Below are 19,923 nucleotides of genomic sequence, written 5' to 3'. Positions count from 1 at the left end.
CCCGGCCATCCTGATTTAGGTTTTCAATGATTTCCCTAAATCGCTTCAGGCAAATGCCGGGATGGTTCCTTAGGAAGGGCACGGCCGATTTCCTTCCCCATCCTTCCCTAATCCGAGCTTGTGCTCCGTCTCTAATGACATCGTTGTCGACGGGACGTTAAAACAGTAATCTCCACCTCCTCTGTTCGTGTGTTTAAGGTTGCGTTTTGAGGCTCAGGCAACATCGCAGTGACTATATTCCGCCTCTGGCCGCCAGTGTGTCGTTAGCTCAAAGGTTCCCTTGTGCGTTGCAGTGCTTGTACTATAAGACATAGCAGTTCGAATCACGGTAGAAGCCGCTGACTACAACCTTTTATTTTCCATTTTAATTAATGGAGTTGCAAACTGCTAGTAAAAATTTCTTGTGCGAAATCTGAAGAATGCCTTTTAAACATCAATCTTCGTCCGATTTCGACTTAGTAAATTAAGTTAATATCATGGATTTCTGCTTTGCAAATTCCAAGGTGCTTCACTGTAAAATAGACCCTGAAAAGATTCAAACCGACTGTCAAAGATATAAATTTGAGCTTTGTTCGTCATATAGGTCTAACATGTCAGAAGGTTGTTTATGAAGTGCACATGTTCATTAATATAGTTCCCTTCTTCTAAATTTTTGCAATAGCTTTTAACTGTAGACGTTTTCTAACACTGGCGTTAGCAATTCCTTTCCGTTCTCTGAAACCTTCAAAACGACAAATTTTTCTGGTTTAAATCTGATGACCTTAACTATCACTTCCGATCAACAATAAATACTTCATGAACCCATACATGGAACTCCAAATGTGCAGTGTTCCTGCACTGCTACAGAGCATGCATTGCAAGGTATTCACACAGTTTATCGCATAGACTTACCATAAGGAATGAAACAAGAACTGTAATACACTTTACACCACAGACGCTCACTCTGGCTTGACGAAAACATCCAAACATTGACCAAAAGTTGCACAAATAATTGAGTTTGAAAGGAAAAGAAACGAGGTATGAAGCATTTATAAATTCATCGAATGTAGTGAGGTGGTTTAATTTCGTCCCAGTCTATAAAATTAATTTCGGGCCATACTCAGCTCTTGCCGATTAATGTAATATAATACCCGCCTACTAATCAGGGCCGGCCGAAGTGGCCGTGCGGTTAAAGGCGCTGCAGTCTGGAACCGCAAGACCGCTACGGTCGCAGGTTCGAATCCTGCCTAGGGCATGGATGTTTGTGATGTCCTTAGGTTAGTTAGGTTTAACTAGTTCTAAGTTCTAGGGGACTAATGACCACAGCAGTTGAGTCCCATAGTGCTCAGAGCCATTTGAACCATACTAATCAGGGCGTCTGTCTCCGTTGCTTTTGAGCGTGAATGGAAATTGTAGAAATTTTATGTGGAGCAACATTTAATAATAAAGCGTTTTAAATCATCAAAAGCGATGAGCGGTAGCAGGCGCTTTCGATAAAGAACGGGGGAGTGCAGCGCCGCTGCTGTCGCCACGGCCGCTGCCAGTAGCCAGCAAATGGATCCCGGAGCTTTGCCGCATACGGCGTCCAGAGGAGGACAGTCTGCAGGAAATCTGCCGCAAAATCGTTACTGGATAAAATTTTGAAATCGGTGTGTCACAAAGCGAAATGGATTGAATCTGCGCTACCATTACATTCACGTCTTCAGCATTCAGACAGAAGAGGCTATAAAAATATTTTATGCCAGCTGCTCTCGATCCACTGCCATTATGAACAGAAACAACGCACGCTACCGCTAGACCACAGGCGTAATCAGCCTAGAGTTTCTCTATCATGGGACAAGTTTTCCTCCAGGAAGTGCCGCAGTCTACAGTGTTGCCAGATTGTGCAGATAACCGGACTTAGAGAATTAGCGAGTTGGCCAGTTTTTTTGTCCCATGTCGCGATCGGCGCGGACTTAGCCTCTGAAGCGGCCGGCCGCCGGTCAAGTTTGTTGTCAAAGAGTGTACATACATTTGCTGTACTGACGTGCAAATTCCAGCCTTCGTCGCCTACGAGCAGCAGTCAGCATATATGCGTGAATCAGGCTACTGCTGCGGAAGCTCATACGCAGCAACGTTCGCTGAACGGCTGCTGAAGAGATGCTGCTGATAGCCCATTGGTTCCTCTACGCGGTAAGCTGCTCAGCGCTTGCGCATCTGTTCGCCCGTACACATCCCCGCAGTCGTCGTTCGCCCTTGTCATCTACAGTGTGTAGTGTAGCACGGTTACCTTGCCGCCGGTACTGGATGGCGCCATTTTGCCATGCTCGGTAACCTTTAACCACAGAGGCACCAGAAAAGTTTACTGACTTACCCGTTTCGGATATGCTTTCACGCTTGGCCCGAAAGCCAATGATCATGCCCTTTTGGATGTTAGATAAATCGCTCCATTTCCACACTACGACTATGACCGCACTGTTTTCCGCGTGCCGCAGACACTCTTTATGCACCGTCTGCGCCACTAGTGCTGCCACCTGCCGTGGTTAACGCTGACGTCGAACATAGGCGGGGGTCAAGGCGGGTCGTAGGCAGGGTCATAGACGGCTCATAGGCGGTCAAGTCACATTAATATGACTCGTCCACGTTGTTGTTGAATCAACTGCATGACATACATAGATCTTAAATTTTCGAACGAATACCTTTCAAATGACGTATTTTTCTGGCCTGAAATTTCTTGAAACTTACGTGAAAGTTGCGTTGTAAATATTAATGTAAACAAATTATTATTATTATCGGCGGTATGTCACGCCAATGGCCCCGGGTTCGATTCCCGGCTGGGACGGAGATTTTCTGCGCTCTGGAGCTGGGTGCTGTGTTATCCTCATTATCATTTCATCATCAGTGGAAGGCAACAGGAAACCACCACTGGAATCACTTCCCTAGACGTTCATACTGTCGACCTCTCTGACGAGGCTTCCCTCATGACAAGACCTGCCGTAAGGCAGAACACAAATTTTAAGTTTATCAACATATTAAAACATTTTTCATAATACTGTTATTACCCGGAAACAACCGCTTCGCTTAGTCATTTGTTTTCTGAATTGGAGAAAAAGATGCAATTAACCGCCTATTTGTATAACATCCACGTTGTTCAGTGTATTTTGTTATAAACTGCATTTCGTGTTTTGCTTTCAGGTGCAAAGATGAGTAAAAATTCTGTGGCTGTTCTATACGTGAAAACGTTACACATTGTAGTCCGTGCGAAAAAAAAACACAGTTTCCTTAAATTCATTCCGCAATGTTTCAATATTTGCTCACACTGTACTAAATTTGAGCCTTTTAAAGCTGTATGGTAAGTTAGTGGAAATAAGTGAAATTCGTGGTTTGAATTTTGACTTGCCTTTTTCTTTTCTGGTCAATATCTTCGCTTTCATGACGTTGCTTAGAAGATCTTTTTGCGAGGATGTACCGGCAACATTAAGAAAATTTACGACTTCTGCTGAGAACTTTACGACATCGTCTTGGTTCAGCACCGTATCAACAAATTTAAGTAATAATAATAATGTATGTGAATTCCTAAGGGACCAAACTGCTGAGGTTATCGGCCCCTAGACTTAAACATTAAACACTACTTAAACTAACTTCTGCTAAGAACAACACACACACCCATGCCCGAGGTAGGACTCAAACCTCCGGCGGGAGGGGCCGCGCAATCTATGACATTGCTCCTTAAACCGCGCGGCCACTCCGGCGCGGCCAAATTTAAGTATTTCTTCTTCTACTGCTGTCTTATTCTGTATTCGCGTATCTATTTATTGAACTAAAACATTTTCTGCTGTAAAAACTGTTCGCTTACACAACCGTTCAGTGTTTACATAGTATCTCTCAAAGTGCTAACCAAATGGCTCAAATGGCTCGGAGCACTATGGGACTTAACATCTGTGGTCATCAGTCCCCTAGAACTTAGAACTACTTAAGCCTAACTAATCTAAGGACATCACACACATCCATGCCCGAGGCAGGATTCGAACCTGCGACCGTAGCAGTCGCGCGGTTCCGGACTGAGCGCCTAGAACCGCGAAACCACCGCGGCCGGCAAACTGCTAACCAACTTTATCGACAAGTTGTTTCTCTGTCTTTACGATGTTGCACAACTCATCGGTGAAGACAATTTTGCTGGAGTGTGGATCAAAGCGGTATATTTTCAAGTTTTATTCTAGAACATACGAGATGTACTACACTTGGAAACACTGCATAACGTTCGAGGATAATCGTAAAAGATCGAGATTGTTGTAGAACTTTCAAAAATGGCTCTGAGCACTATGGGACTTAACAGCTATGGTCATCAGTCCCCTAGAACTTAGAACTACTTAAACCTAACTAACCTAAGGACAGCACAGAACACCCAGCCATCACGAGGCAGAGAAAATCCCTGACCCCGCCGGGAATCGAACCCGGGAACCCGGGCGTGGGAAGGGAGAACGCTACCGCACGACCACGAGATGCGGGCTATAGAACTTTCTAGAATTTTTCCGTTGAAAAATATGTTATACCTCTGTCTACATCCACATCTGCATCCATACTCAGTAAGCCACTGCGAAGTGCATCGCAGAGAGTACTTCCCATTGTATCATTTATTACGGTTTCTCCTCGTTTCATTCAAGTATGCAGTGCGGGATGAATTGTCGTTTAAACGCCCCTGTGCGCGCTGTAATTGCTTTTACCTGGTGAGAACGAAGTCTTTCACAATGGCACTGTCGTATAAAACATTCTCTGCCTGCTTCTCGCGTCAGTACAGTGTAAAACCTCTGCTTTTGACGATTATCTCCACCGTCTTCGTTAGGAGCAACTGACTGTCAAATCTCCTGCTGAGGTGGCCTTATATAGCCTGTAACGTTCCCCTTCCTGATAGCCGTATTGGAGTGCGATATAATCGACAGTGATAACGTATGCCTCCTGAAATTTTACAATGAGTGAGGATATCGTCACCGAAGGAAACTATTACCGGTTAGTAGGAGGAAAGTGTGCAACAGACCCTTCTCAATGAAGAAACTATTCTAAACCTAATCTACATACTGATAATCATTCTGAAATGGGTGGAATTTAGTTCAATCGATCACGAACCACACAGGGGGAAAAAGGGTACCACGTAATATTTAACACAAAAAATACTGATTAGCAAAATAAGGATAATTAAACGGTCGTCAGCCCTCTAGAGCAATGAATAACAGAATCCTGAGAAAGGTAATGACAAAGAAAATTAAGTAAATAATCACTGGCGTGGCAACAGGAGTTTGTCACGCTTTTCCACAACACAATAATTCACGAGAAAATAAATAAATCAGAAAGCACTGAGTTTGCAGTTACTTAATCTGAAATACTAAATTTTGAAAGTAAAATTAAATAAAGTTGCTGGTTAAACAAATGATTGACTGTAACAAAGTTTGTTACCTAGTAAAATTACTTTCCCTAATGTGAGCATAACGTAATGCAAAATTTGGAAAAAGGCAAGCAAATTACTTTTAATTGCTGAAAGGCTGGACCGAAATTACTTTAAGCGAATGAATAATTGATTTGCTTTTAACAGAAGAACAATGAGATACGTACTGTACCAAGCCAGCAGAAGTCGCTCGCTAAGCTAAATATAGAATAAATGAAATTGTGCTATCTTAATTTGTGCTGCATCTTTAGTTATTAGTTTTACCAGTGAACTCTTACGTTAATACTCAAAATTGCAAATCTGTTGAGTCTCTGTTACACAAAACAAGAATGAACAGTTACTGAGGCAGCAAAATTTAGACTGAAACTGGCCATAAGCAAACAAACAAAACTGGCAGTAAATAATTAATCAATTTCCACATTTTTACGACACTCAGTGATTGCAAGGAAAGGAAAAGGGACCCTACTTGGTAATAATGTCTGAGGACAATGACAACACAGGTGCGCTACAAGTTTTAAGTATTGCAGGTTATTATTCAAGAAAATTATTAAAGTTTGTGAAAGAAATGTCACTGAGTAATGCTTGTACAATATTATTCATACTCTGTCAGTTAACAGTCTTACAATGTTATAGCTGTGTGGACAACGAAGAACGTAGCCGACGACAATCCTGAGCTTCTGCTGTTGCTGCTGCTGGTTGAGAACCACGAGTCGTCTCCAGAGCCACTGATAATTATGGGGCAGGCAACAGTTAGTACTGCAGCTTTCCCTGTCTGTCGGCTCCTACCGTGTTCTCGATACTCGCAAGTTAACGAAGTAGGTGCGCCTACCCTGGCGCGATCATAGCTACACACCGTGCCTGTGGGAGCGCCCAACAAATTTCCGCATTCTTTTATGACTCAGCTGCTCTGCTTCCTCTCTATTCGCAGCGCGACAGGAGCTCTTCGTACCAAAGATAAACAACAACACAGTTACTGCCATTTCGTCTTTGCTATCGATACGTTTAAATAAAGTTCCCTTGACTATTAGGGTCTACCCAGCAATTTACAATATTCTCATTATAATTGAAATAAGTTATATACAGGCAGAAGTAAACACACTGTTACATCCACTGCATATTAAATATATTTTCTGTAGTAAAGCTTGCAGAATCAGAATTAGCAATACAGTGCAAGTTATTGACGGATATTAAATGGTGAAAATTTTGGATGGTGCAGAAGGTACTTTATCCGCATTTTTGATAGTACAAGCCCATAGACGGCTTCTGATTGGTCGGTAATTACGTAATACTGTCGCAGATCGTGTCAACGTCTGCACTGGTGGTGCCACTGCTCCCGCCGTAACGTAAACGTTGGGATGAATATCTCTGACTCTTCTCTGCATTGAGGTATCGCTTCCAAGCACCACTAGGATTATATCCGCTGTCACTATTGGAGATCTTCTCATACATTTTTATTTTCTGAAGGCTCTTTAGTTACGGAATGCCATTACGTAGGGGCCCAGGACAAAACTTTTATTTTGTCAAACGGTATTTCATGTTTTTTGTGAGGCTGTGCTCAGAAACCAAGGATTTCTCCAGTTGTAGATTTTTTGTATACCGTTTATGTTCTGCACAGCGATCTTCTAAGCGAGTGATACATAGGGGATTGCATTACACTCGTATCTCTAGATTCATCACATAGAGCAGTTTCTTGGAACTGTGTAAGTAGTTTTTCCCTGGATAGTTTACGTCTATCTTCAAGCATCCGCCTGTTCAACTACTTAAGCATCTCCGTAACACTTTCCCTCCAGTCAACGAAGTGCTGACCGCTCAAAACATGTTCTACGATTCCACAACAAATGGACGTCGAGGATATTGGACTGTACTTTTGTGGGTCACTTCTCATACCCTTAAGCGACCTGTGTTTTCTTCCAACTACTGAGCATCTTTTTTGTTCGAGGAATCAATGGTAGATTATGGTTGAAAGAACCGTGAAGTCGGTATAGAATTTGACAGGGGTTGTAAAGGATGCTAGAGCTTTGTCCAACGTAAGTAATATCTGTAGCACTCATATTTGGACGGGTGAAAGAATTTTACCAGGGCAATACAACTGGACTTCCCTTTGATAAGGAACGTTTGAAACGGAGTTCACAATCTCTGATTTCGCTTCTCTAACCTCAATTCCACTTTCTCTTTCCTCCATGTGTTTTAGACACTGACTTTGGTACCCCTAACAGCCTTTCCAAATGACCAGAATTTCTTTGAGTTTTGGGAGAAATCTTTTAATAATATTCTGCTGCTTGAATGCCTTAGGTATTGCACTCTTGACAATCAAACGCGCTTCATTCGACATCTCTCTATATATAGTCCTTTGTTTTTCACCTATTATTCTATAGTCCCTGTTTCTTTTGAAGTTTCCTTAGAGTGTCTGTACACCATGTAAGGTCCCTCCCATCATAAACTGTTTTACGACGTAAAATCTATCAAGTGCACGAACAACTTCTCTTTTAAACCTGAGCTATAGCTCTTGTGCATACTCCTCTCCAGAGATAAACGTTTATAAAATGCCAGAAAAAGTGCAACACCCGAAAAGACATGGTCCCACGGTCTTTTTATTGACTACTGTGGGGATAGGTAATTCACTATTGTAGGAGTATGTGATAACAAATTTAAACTGAATGAAACACTCATGTCGCAGTAAACGGTGCCCAAACAGTTGCATCGACACACAGTACGCCCCCTCTGGCGTCAAAGCATGCAAACGAAAGTAAAGCTGCTGAATGGCATCCTGCGATAGCCTGCGTCGCAATTCGGCGGTGGTTCTTGCAGGTCCTCGAGAACGAGTACGTTACCGTTTCATCATGTCCCATTGTGTTCAACTGGCGAATGATCTGGTGATCTTGCTGGTCAAGCCAATGGTTGTACACCACAAAGAGCACGCTGCGTCGCACGTGCCGTATGTGGACGTTCATTGTCCTGATGAAACAGCGCATCACCTGCCTGTAGAAGAAGTGGCAGCAGACAGGGGTAACAGCCTGTGCAATGTAGCGGGTATGGATTTCTTTGCTCTGCAGAAACACCAGATGTGACCACAAGTTGTAATTCATGGTCCCCATACCATGAAGCCTCGGATGGAACCTACGGGCCAGTGCAATCTGGAGTAGACAGCTCACTACGTCTATGCCGTATTTGTGCATGTCCAGCACTTGCATAGAGACAGAACCTACACCCATCATTGAAGGCAACAGGGAACCATTCCACTCTCAACAACCATTTCATGATACCAGAGTAGCCATGCCTAGCTGTGTCGTTGTGTCAGGGTAGCCTGGCCAGAGAGACATGATCTTAATCCTGCTGCAAGCAGACGGTTCCCAATTATTTCCGAGAACACAGCAGGTGCAAAATGTGCCCGGATTTCGTCTCTGGATTTTTGCCACCGCTGCTGGCAAAATGCTCCGATGTTTATGTGCGTTTGTACTACGTGCATGTCCAGAACTTGGTCTATAATTGTAGAAATGTTCCACAGACCACTGTTGAAAGCATCGATACAGCAACGATGCATTGTGCCCAACATATGTTGCAATCCGTTGACACGTCCGTGCAGCTTCCCGCAAGCCCACAATGCTACCCCGTTCAAATGGACGACACTGTTCAACAGGAGTAGGTATTCGTCGCTGGGACATAATTATCCCATAGAATGAATGTTGCAAACAGTTTTCACCTCTAAATTCAGCGCAGTCAAAACAGAAGGTGCACGGACAAGGCACCTGAGCAGCATGGCCGCGCGGAGTGGCCACGCGGTTTAGGGCGTCATGTCACGGACTGCGCGGCCCCTCCCGCCGGAGGTTCGAGTCCTCCCTCGGGCATGGGTGTGTGTGTTGTTCTTAGCAAAAGTTAGTTTAAGTAGTGTGTAAGTCTAGGGACCGATGATCTCAGCAGATTTGTCTCTTATGAATTCACACGCATTTGAAAATTTGAGCGGCATGTGATCGTCGATGACAGTTACAAACAAATCACTAACACTGCACACCTCAGTGGTCACATACTATACCCTCGTGCCAATGAACACCGTCCTTGAGGGAGTAGCATTTTTTTTACAGTAGTGTACTTCCTTATTGAGGTACAAAACTATTGTCTATTTATCGCCTTTGCTTAACAAATAAATCTATCTGTTTGTTTTATTTGTACTTTGGTTATTATTGAATATAATTTCTGTCACAATTTGATTATTATTGTTGCTACAACTGTTTCATGGGCACTGATACCAGTTTCGGTGTGAACATCCTCAAAGGGGTCAGGTTTAATTGTACAAATCAAATGGCTCTGAGCACTATGGGATTAACTTCTGAGGTCATCAGTCCCCTAGAACTTAGAACTACTTAAACCTAACTAACCTAAGGACATGACACACATCCATGCCCGAGGCAGGGTTCGAACCTGCGACCTTAGCGGTCGCGCGGTTCCAGACTGTAGCGCCTAGAACCGTTTAATTGTTGCCATTAGATCGAATATACATATTTCCATCATGAGTGGTATTCCGAAATGTTCTAGATAGTTTCTCAAAGAAAGTCTTTCGTAATGTGTCACAGGGCATTTTTTCACGCCCACAACTTACAAAACTGTAATGTTTCCAATTGGCTGGTGGATGACTGAAGCGTCCAATGATGACAGTAGACTATGACGGGGGAACTTAACGTACTAGTGAACCGAGGTTTTCTCTTCGACCACTCATATTTCCACAACCCGACAGCCACCACCACACGACTGCTATGGAGCACAAAGGGTAAACGAAGGTGGCACCAAACACAGAAGGGCAATTCTGGAAGCACCGTCACGAATAGACACTTTAATTTTCATATATTACACTCTCTCTCTCTCTCTCTCTCTCTCTCTCTCTCTCTCCTCCCGCACAGGCCATGAAGGCCCAAAGGTACTGACCGGCCGCCGTGTCATCCTCAGATCACAGGCGTCACTGGATGCGGATATGGAGGGGCATGTGGTCAGCTCACCGCTTTCCCAACCGAAATATACAGGGTGATTCAAAAAGAATACCACAACTTTAAAAATGTGTATTTCATTAAAGAAACATAATATAACCTTCTGTTATACATCATTACAAAGAGTATTTAAAAAGGTTTTTTTTCACTCAAAAACAAGTTCATAGATGTTCAATATGGCCCCCTCCAGACACTCGAGCAATATCAACCCGATACTCCAACTCGTTCCACACTCTCTGTAGCATATCAGGCGTAACAGTTTGGATAGCTGCGGTTATTTCTCGTTTCAAATCATCAATGGTGGCTGGGAGAGGTGGCCGAAACACCATATCCTTAACATACCCCCATAAGAAAAAATCGCAGGGGGTTAGATCAGGGCTTCTTGGAGGCCAGTGATGAAGTGCTCTGTCACGGGCTGCCTGGCGGCCGATCCATCGCCTCGGGTAGTTGACGTTCAGGTAGTTACGGACAGATAAGTGCCAATGTGGTGGCGCTCCATCCTGCTGAAATATGAATTGTTGTGCTTCTTGTTCGAGCTGAGGGAACAGCCAATTCTCTAACATCTTCAGATACTGTAGTCCAGTTACAGTAGCACCTTCGAAGAAAAAGGGACCAAAAACTTTGTTGGCTGAAATGGCACAGAAAACGTTCACCTTAGGCGAGTCACGTTCATACTGAGTTGTTTCCCGCGGATTCTCAGTGCCCCATATACAGACATTGTGACGGTTGACTTTCCCGTTAGTGTGGAAAGTTGCTTCATCACTAAACACAATCTTTGAAACGAAAGATTCATCTGTTTCCATTTGAGCCTAGTCAACAGCGCCTCAAGCGAACAAATGTACAACTAAATGAAACTTTATAGCTCCCTTAATTCGCCGACAGATAGTGCTTAGCTCTGCCTTTTGTCGTTGCAGAGTTTTAAATTCCTAAAGTTGTGGTATTCTTTTTGAATCACCCTGTATTACACTGATTATAAAAATCTTAACGTCTGTGGCACGTTAAAAGACGTGGTCATGGAAGTTTACAAAATGGTTCAAATGGCTCTGAGCACTATGGGACTTAACACCTGAGGTCATTAGTCCCCTAGAACTTAGAACTACTTAAACCTAACTAACCTAAGGTCATCACAAACATCGTCCGCCCCGGTAGCTGAGTGGTCAGCGTGACAGACTGTCAATCCTAAGGGCCCGGGTTCGATTCCCGGCTGGGTCGGAAATTTTCTCCACCCAGGGACTGGGTGTTGTGTTGTCCTGATCATCATCATTTCATCCCCATCGACGCGCAGGTCGCCGAAGTGGCGTCAAATCGAAAGACCTGCACCAGGCGAACGGTCTACCCGACGGGAGACCCTAGCCACACGACATTTCCATTTCCATCACAAACATCCATGCCCGAGGCAGGATTCGAACCTGCGACCGTAGCGGTCTTGCGGTTCCAGACTGCAGCGCCTTTAACCGCACGGCCACTTCGGCCGGCTTGGAAGTTTACACTGAGGTGGCAAAAGTAGTGACATAGCCGTATGCAATATACAGACGGTGGTAGTATCGCTTACACAAGGTGCATCGACACAGCTGCCGTTTGTGCTCAGGTGATTCGTCTGAAAAGGTGTCCGACGTGATTGTGGCCACAAGTCGTGAATTAACACTTCGCACACGGAATGGTAGCTGAAGCCAGATGCATGGGATATTCCATTTCGGAAATCGATAGGGAATTCAATACCGCGAGATCCACAGATTCAAGAGTGTGCCAAGAACAACAAATTTCATGCATCACCAGATTACGCAGTGGCCGACGGCTTTCGCTTAACTACCGAGAGCAGCGGCGTTTGCGTCGAGTTGTCACTGCTAATAGACAAGCAAATCTGCGTGAAACAACAGCAGAAATCAATATTGGACGTACGACGAACGTATCTGTTGCGACAGTTTGGTGAAATTTTGGCGTTAATGGGCTAAGGCGGCAGAAGACCGAAGCGAGAGCGTTTGTTAACAGCACGATACCACCTGCAGCGCCTCTCCTGGGAATCGTGACCATAGCGGTTGGATGCTACACGACTGGAAAAACGTAGCCTGGTCAGATGACTCCCGGTTTCAGCTCGTAAGAGCTGATGGTCGGATTCGAGTGTAGCGCAACCCCCACGAAACTGTAGAACCAAGTCGCCAATAAGGTACTGTGCAAGCTGGTGGTGGTTCCATAATGGTGTAGGCTGTGTTTACATGGAATGGACTGAATCCTCTGGTCCAACTGACTTCACGTTCCCAAATAACGATGGAATTTTTATGGATGATATGCGCCATGTCACCAGGCCACAATTCTTTCAAGAACATTCTGGACGATTTTAGTGAATGATTTGGCGATCCAGATCGCCAAACATTAATCCTATGGAATATGTATATGGCATAATCTAGAGGTCAGTTCGTGCATCGGCAACCCTCTCGCAGTTATGGATGGCTACAGAGGTAACACGGATTGAAACTTCAGCAGGGGACTTCCAATGGCTTGTTGAATCCATGCCACAATGTTCAAAGAAGGTCAGAAGTTTTATGTTATCGCGAAATAGGGAAGTAAGTGTCACAGAGTCATACGCGAGTGGAGATGGCAGTTATTAAAACAAGGGCGTTTCGTTGATGCGAGATCTTTTACCGACATTTCATTCTCCAACGTTCTCCTTCGAATGAGAAAAATATTTTGTTGACAACCACTTACATAGAGAGACATTATCAGTTTAATAAAATAAGAGAAACCAGAGCTCGCACGGGAAGATTTAAGTCTTAGCATACCTGTGCGATATTAGAGAGCCGGCCTGAGTGGCCGAGCGGTTCTATGCGCTACAGTCTGGAACCGCGCGACTGCTACGGTCGCAGGTTCGAATCCTGCCTCGGGCATGGATGTATGTGATGTCCTTAGGTTTGTTAGGTTTAAGTAGTTCTAAGTTCTAGGGGACTGATGACCTCAGAAGTTAGTCCCATAGTGCTCAGAGCCATTTGAACCATTTGATATTAGAGGGTGGCGCGACAAAGAAACTGTGCTTCGATGAACTCTCTGTCAAACATTGAAGTGTAAATTGCACAATGCTTACGTAGATGTGGATGTAGACGACTGTTACGTGCCATGTACATAGTGTTGCAATTTTAATGGCTAGCACTGTGGGTGACTCATGTACGATCGTTTTATAACATAATGTTTTAATCAGGATGCGAGAGCTGCACATCGTCAATTAATGAAATTAAGAGGTGTAGTACTTCAAGAAACAGTCATTATTTCTAAGCGTATATTGAAACGTCCCCTTTAAACAATTATACATAAGACTGTGCTTAACCTGACACACAATATTTTTAGCGCAACGCAATCTGACTTTCAAAAATCCCTACAAAAGAATGGCCCTGGCTAACATTAACCTATACCTTTCACAAATCACTTACCTCACCAAAAATCTTCGTTACTCGAACTACTGCAAAACAGCGAGCGCCACTACTGCCAGCTAAATAAAAGATTCAAACTACGGAAGGCACTAACTACTGATAGGCATAGTTAGAAAATGAAAGATTTTAGTAGAGAACAAACAATGTATTTACCTTAATAGTGTTGAAAAACCATAATATACATAGCAGATCATGACATCCAGTCTTACAAATTTCCAAACTCCGCCATCTCTCTCCCCACATCCACCACTGCTGGCGGCTCACCTCCAACTGCGCAACGCTACGCGCTGTTCACATCCAGCTGCCGCTGCCCAACACTACAATGGCAGACAACAATGCAAGCCACAGACTGCACACAGCACAGCCAGTGATTTTCATACAGAGCGCTACGTAACGTTGCCAATAAGAAAACATAAACAGCCTACTTACAATATCAAGTGGCAATCGGAAGTGTGGATTCGAGCGTTATTTAATACTACACCAAACAGTATTCTCATGTATATAAGAAACTACCAGCCTCGATTGCGATAATGATACCAAACTTTACCTTGGTCTCAGCCCAATTAATTGAGCCTTCTTCAGAAAATATACCTGAATCTATAATTTGTCTAAGAGGGCATGGTCTAGAAATGAAACAACAACAGCCTGAATAGGCGTAGTCACATTTTAAAAATGCAGTTGCAGAGTTACACCTGGTTAAAATGAGATCCGACATGATATTAGGATGTGTCTCATGACTTCCATCACCTGAGTGTATTTTTGAGCTGAGGGGAGCATCAATTGCGTAGGTGTAACAAGAGTGTAAGCAGTTGCTGTTAGGCGGCTGAACCTACGCATTCTGGTCAACCTGCCACCAGTTGATGCGATCTGAAGTATGATCTCCTACAAAAGCGAACTCTAGCTCAGCGCCTGTTTGGGGGGATGGCGGAAACTGCTTCCCCGAAATATCACGGACCCAGATTAAAGAGAGACAGAAACACATGCAGTAAGAGGGCTGACCAAGAAAGGAGTACTTATTGGAGCTCAAGGTGCTGAAGGGACTGGTACATGATCACACAAGATCGGAATAAGCTTAAAACCTTCCCAACCAGATGGCTATGAGAACAGCATTAAGATGACGCTCGCTTAGGAGGCAGCAGTCTCAATGGCAGTGGCCACCAGCACCCCACGTAGGCCCTCGGCAGCGAGAGAGCAACGACTCGACGTGAGGCCCATCGTAAGCCCGTACGGAGGACAATATCAGCGCAAAGTGGTTAATGGCGGCGGCAGATTGCAGCTGTATGGAGGAGAGTAGGAGTACAGCAGACGGCGGCGCGGGGCGTGGGACGTCGGCGGGCGCCATGATGGGCCGCATCCGGTGGTCAGCGCGGCGCCGCGGCTGCCCCGCGGGCAGCGGCCGCAGAAGCCGACTGGCCTGCAGAGCGAGCTGCGCGCCGCCGCCACCACCCACAGGGTACACGGTACGTACTGGAGGCTCGTGGCCCTCCCAGCGTCTCAGCGTTCCACGTCTACGTTCACACCGGCATACGACTTAAATCTTAAGGGTGTAATGTAAACTGCTTTCTACCAGCTGTCCAGTAGCGTATCATTGGCGGATGGTGTGCGGGGAACACACTTACGTCTCTCAGCGTTATGAATGTTCCGTAGATCCACTAACTTTGTGCTCGCGCCTGTGTATGTGTGCGTATGTGAGTGTGTGTTTTGTGTCTGTGTGTGGGAGAGAGAGAGAGAGGGAGAGAGAGAGAGAATGAGGATACGTACTTTCAACATTGCAGCACAGTCAGAAATCGTGATAATCTAATATATAAGAAACTATCAGCCTCGATTGCGGTAATGAAACCAACCTTTACCTAGGTTTCAGCCCAATTACTTGAGCCTTCTTCAGAAGATATACCTGAATCTATAATTTGTCTAAGACGGCATGGTCTAGAAATAAAACTACAACAGCCTGAATAGGCATAGTCACATTCTAAAAATGCGGTACATAAGTACTAAGTCAACACCAAGACTCTGGCGTGCGCCTCGTCTCCTTGGACTTGCAGCGCGTTATCTAGTCCTGCTTAGTTTCACGTGAGCTCCCGAGGCCCACTGCACGGCGTCCATGGAGACGAGGGGCACGCCAGAGCTTAAGTTCAGTCTTGGTGTTGACTTAGTACTTATGTACCGCATTTTTAAAATGTGACTACGCCTATTCAGGCTGTTGTAGTTTCATTTCTAGACCATGGCCTCTTAGACAAACTATAGATTCAGGTATATTTTCTGAAGAAGGCTCAATTAATTGGGCTGAAACCTACGTAAAGGTTGGTTTCATTAAAGCAATCGAGGCTGGTAGTTTCGTACATAAATGAAAATACGGTTTGGTGTAGTATTAAATAACGCTCGAATACACACTTGCGATAGTCACTTGATATACGCTTAGAAATAATTACTGTTTCTTGAAATACTACACCTCTTAATTTCATTAATTGACGATGTGCAGCTCTCGCATCCTGATTAAAACATTTTGTTATAAAACGATCATATATAAATCACCTACAGTGCTCGTCATTAAAATTGCAACAGTATGTACATGGCAAATAACAGTCGTCTACATCTACATCTACGTAAGTACTTTGCAATTTACACTTAAGTGCTTGACAGAGGGTTCATCGAAGCACCGTTTCTTTGTCATTCCACTCTCGTATATCGCACGGTAAGCTAATACTTAAATCTTCCAATGCGAGCTCTGATTTCTCTTATTTTATTAAACTGATAATGCCTCCCTACGTAAGTGGTTTTCAACAAAATTGTTTTCTCTTTCGAAGGAGAACGTTGGAGACTGAAATTTGGAGAAAAGATCTCCCCTTAACGAGAAACGCCTTTGTTTTAATAACTACCACCTCCACTCGCGTATCACTCCGTGACACTTGCTTCCCTATTTCGCGATAGCATAAAACTGCTACCCTTCTTTGAACTCTTTCGATGTCCTCCATCAACTCTATCTCGTCAGAATCCCGTATCGCACAACAATACTCTAGCAGAGGAAGGACAAGCGTAGTATAGGCAGTCTCTGTAGTGGGTCTGTTGCTGCTTCTCAGTGTTCTGTCAATGAAATGGACTCTTCGGTCCGCCTTACCCACAACATTACTTATGTCATCGTTCAATTTAAGTTGCCTGTAATTGTAATCCTAGGAATTCAGTCCTATTTACAGCCTTTAGACCTGTGCGGTTAATCACGTAACCGAAATTCAACGCATTCCTATTAGTGTTGTTTGGAAAAATGCAAACTTCTCATTATCACTGGTAAATTGCCACTTTTCGCACCATACGAATATCAAAATCATTTTACCATTGTTTTTGATATTCTGATGCCTGTACTGTAGGTAAATGACAGTATGTGCCAACAATATAATCATTAATATAGGTTAGGAACACTAGATGGCCTATAACAGTTCCTTTGGGAAAGATAGATATCACTTCTGCTCCTTCTGTTTCTTCATCACAGGTAAATTGCCACTATTTGCACCATACAAATATCAAAATCATTTTGCGATTGCTTTTCATATTCTGATCCCTGTACTGTATGTTAAACGACAGCATCAGCTGTGCTACACGGAAGTTATCTACGTCTAAGTTACTCATGTTGGTAGTACTTCTTGTTTGGACGTCTAGAATATTTATTTCGTCTTCTTTGGCGAAAGAATTACGGAAAACCGTATCTATTAACTCATTACGTGGAGTGTGCTACATGAAATGATTGGTATTTCGGCACAACCACACAAATTAGACGGTTATAACACCATCTACAGTCTGTAAATAAGAGATAGTTACGCCGAGGGTTTCTCATCAGCTATCGCATTTGAGTGTTGAATGCTTTGTGGGAATATCGTGTTATGTATCGTTCGTTTAAGAGCAGGACACGTCTACCAGCACGCGTTCGAGTACATACTGAGATGACAGAAGTCATAGGATACCTCCTAACATCGTGTCTATGTGGCATGGACCCAACAAGTCGTTGTCCCCTGCAGAAATGTTGAGCCATGCTGCCATTACAGCCGTCCACATCAGCGAAAGCGTTGCCGGTGCAGGGTTTTTTTGCAAGAACTGGCTACTCGATTATATCACATGAATGTTCGATGGGATTCATGTCGGGCGACCTGGGTGGCCAAATCATTCGCTAGAACTGTCCAGAATGTTCTTCAAACAAATCGCGAACAATTGTGACCCTGTGACATGGCGTATTGACATCCTTAATGATGTCATTGTGGTTTGGAAACATAAAGTCTGTGAATACCTGCAAATTTTCTCCAAGTAGCCGAACAGAACCACTTCGTCAATGATCGGTTCAGTTTGATCAAGGGACCCATTCCATTCGATGTAAACGCAGCCCACACCATTATGAAGTCACCACCAGCTTACACAGTGTCTTGTTGACAACTTGTGTCCATGGCTTCATAGGGTCTGCACCATACTCTAACACAACCATCACCTCTCAGCAACTGAAATCGGGAATCATCTGAACAAGTCACGGTTTTCCGGTCGTGTAGGATCGAATTTCTATGGTCACAAGACCAGGAGATGCAATGCAGGTGCGGTCTGAGGCGCCATGTCACGGACTACGCGACCCCTCCTGCCGGAAGTTCGAGTCCTCTCTCGGGCGTGGGTGAGTGTATTGTTCTTAGCATAAGTTAGTTTAAGTAATGTGTAAGATTAGGGACGGATGACCTCAGCAGTTTGGTCCCTTAGAAATTCACACACTAACTAACTACAATGCAGACGATGTCGTGCTGTGATCAAAAGCACTCACGTCAGTCGACTGCTGCTGCAGGCCAATAACGCAAAATTTCGCCGCACTTTCCTAACGGATACGTTTGTATTTCGTTCCATATTGATTTCTGAGGTTATCTATTGCAGTGTTGCTTGTCTGTTACCATTGACAACTCTACGCAAACACCGCTACTCTTACTCGTTAAGTGAAGGCCGCTGGTCTCTGTGTTACCCGTGGTGAGAGGTAATGCCTGAAATTCGTCATTCTTGGCACACTTCTGACGCAGTGGATATCGAAATATTGAATTCGCAAACGATTTCCGAGATGAAATGTTCCATGCATCTAGCAGCAACTACTATTCCGTGTTCAAAGTCTCTTTTTCCGTTTGCGGCCATAATCACACCGGAAATATTTTCACATGAATCACTTGAGTACAAATGACATATCCACCAATGCACTGCTCATTTGTACCTCGTGTACGCGACACTGCCGCCATCTGTATATGTGTTCCTGTATATCGCTATATATTGCTGATGGCGTTGTTAGAAGTAGTGATGGAGAGCTCGTGAATGAGTCGTTCAAATGAACGCTTCACTTCCGTGAAGTGTGAACTAATCACTCAATTTCAATGAACTGGTACTTCAAACTCTTCACAGATAGCACACTCCACACTTTTTTCTAGTTCACTCACTCTCTTCCCCTCTCCCTCTCCCACTACATCGGCGCTACGTCACTCATCCTCCCTTCACTTCAGTCCTCCCTCTGCTGCCTGTCGACGAATCGCGCGGGGTTTGTGGGGAACGATAGGTTTACGACGGGTTGGGGAGGTGAGGGACGAGGGGAAGGCAGCGTCAGCTGCTACGTGCAGTGCTGACATTACTCGTGACTATTTGTGCAGTTCAGCTAAACTTCGCGTCTACGGGTAGCCTACCGTTGGCAGCGCTTGCAGACAAATGAATATTAAAGATATAAACGAAGGGGCTGGCTGTGTGAGCACGCACAGCCAACATGAAAATAAAAGGTTTGTTAATAACACTGAAAGAGGGATTTTACCTGAAATCGTACCAATTACTACAGGTGACAGTTTACGTTTTGAATCTGGAGGGTTATTGTTCTCAACAAAAATAAAATCTACAGGAAAACTTCTGAATAATTACTTAACTTAGGTATATAGACTGTAACAGTGGTAAACATACTCATTCTATTTTGGATTAAATTTTACAAGGAACATAAAATTGGACTGCATTTCGTTGGTAGCCCTATTTTTCAGTTCATGAATACAACAAATAATATTTCATTTGGCAGATAAAGACTTTTTTGGACGCTTCATGAGAAAATTTCGAGCAAGATTAAATGTAATACCTTCTTTATATGTGACAGGCT

General features: G+C 44.0%; 1 protein-coding gene across 1 annotated transcript in view; it reads left to right on the top strand.

Moving 5' to 3' along the window:
• The first annotated feature begins 15,205 nt into the window (after nt 1–15,205).
• The window catches only part of LOC126254879 (glutamate-gated chloride channel-like), a 208,177-nt gene continuing 203,459 nt past the window's right edge, over nt 15,206–19,923 (top strand). The window contains exon 1 of the mRNA XM_049955350.1: nt 15,206–15,253. The gene's annotated coding sequence lies outside the window, so the exon portion shown is untranslated. The remainder of the gene's footprint in view (nt 15,254–19,923) is intronic.

This window comes from Schistocerca nitens, chromosome 1 (assembly GCF_023898315.1).
Source record: "Schistocerca nitens isolate TAMUIC-IGC-003100 chromosome 1, iqSchNite1.1, whole genome shotgun sequence".
Taxonomy (NCBI): domain Eukaryota; kingdom Metazoa; phylum Arthropoda; class Insecta; order Orthoptera; family Acrididae; genus Schistocerca; species Schistocerca nitens.
This window is presented reverse-complemented; position numbering and strand designations above follow the sequence as displayed.